Here is a 1,159-nt window from a genome sequence, read left to right as displayed (position 1 = left end):
ACTTCTCAATGAACATCCCTGCTAAGAAAACAAGCCTTGATTTGAGCACTGTTAAGCAGGGAGAGAGAGAAGGGCTGCGCTCCTATGTCAGGCGGTTCAATCTGATCAGAATTCAGATCCAAGGACTGTCTGACGAGGTAGCTTTTACAGACTTCTTCAAGGGTCTGAGAGACGGGTTGACTTTTAAGTTCGACCTAGTCAGAAAAGGGGCTTTCACCTTACAGGCGGCCCTGAGGGAGGTGGAAAGTTACATTCAAGCTACCGACCTCTGCTCCCCTGGTAATCAGTTAGACTCCAAGAAGTCCGACAAACCGAAAGATGGTCGATCTGCTCATCCGGCCAAAAATAAAGAAGAGAGCAAGAAAGAAAATAAATTTGGGCGGTTAATGATTCTGACCAGCCGTCTTAGAAGAAAATGAAAGAGTTTAAACCGTACGTCCCCAAGTACGAGTTTAAAAAAGACTGCAACTCCATCCTCATGGAGGTAAAGGACCGGCTGTCCATTGAGAAGCCGAATCCTATGAAGAGTTTTGTCCAGTCACGAAACTAAAAAAAAATTCTGTTAGTTCCATGAGGAGGTCGGCCACAATACAAACGACTGCTTCAGTCTTCAGCAGGCGTTGGACCATCTGGCTGACAAAGGGCTGTTGAAGTCCTACAAGAGTACCCCCAGCCTACTAGTAGCTCGGATACCGACAAGGAGCCGGTCTACACAATAGCAGGAGGGTTCTCTTGTGGTGGCCCTACCATCCGGGGTTCCAAGAGCCATCTTCGAAAGATTGACAAGGATGATGATGAGCAGGCGTCTGCAAGCACCTCCTTCCCAGACGTCTTAATTACTAAGAAGGATAGAGGCAGCGTCCGCCGTCCGCATGATGACCCGGTTGTCATTGAATGTAAGGTTGCCAACCAGCTGGTTGGCCGGATCCTTATTGACACCGGCAGCTCATCAGACATCATCAGCCTCCGGTGCCTGCAAAAGCTGAAATACAATGTCAGCAGCATGCATCCGGTCACCAACCCCTTGGTTGGTTTTGGGGGTGGGATGGTCTGCCAAGCCGGAAGAATTGACTTGCCCATCCTGCTGGGAGAGAAAGGCCAGGGACGACATATTGTCGTCAGATTCTTGGTCGTTGAAGAGTTGACCGCCTACAACATT

Source organism: Chenopodium quinoa, unplaced genomic scaffold, assembly GCF_001683475.1.
Source record: "Chenopodium quinoa cultivar QQ74 unplaced genomic scaffold, ASM168347v1, whole genome shotgun sequence".
In the NCBI taxonomy this organism is placed as follows: domain Eukaryota; kingdom Viridiplantae; phylum Streptophyta; class Magnoliopsida; order Caryophyllales; family Amaranthaceae; genus Chenopodium; species Chenopodium quinoa.
The sequence above is the reverse complement of the archived record's forward strand: the minus strand, read 5'-3'. Positions refer to the sequence as shown.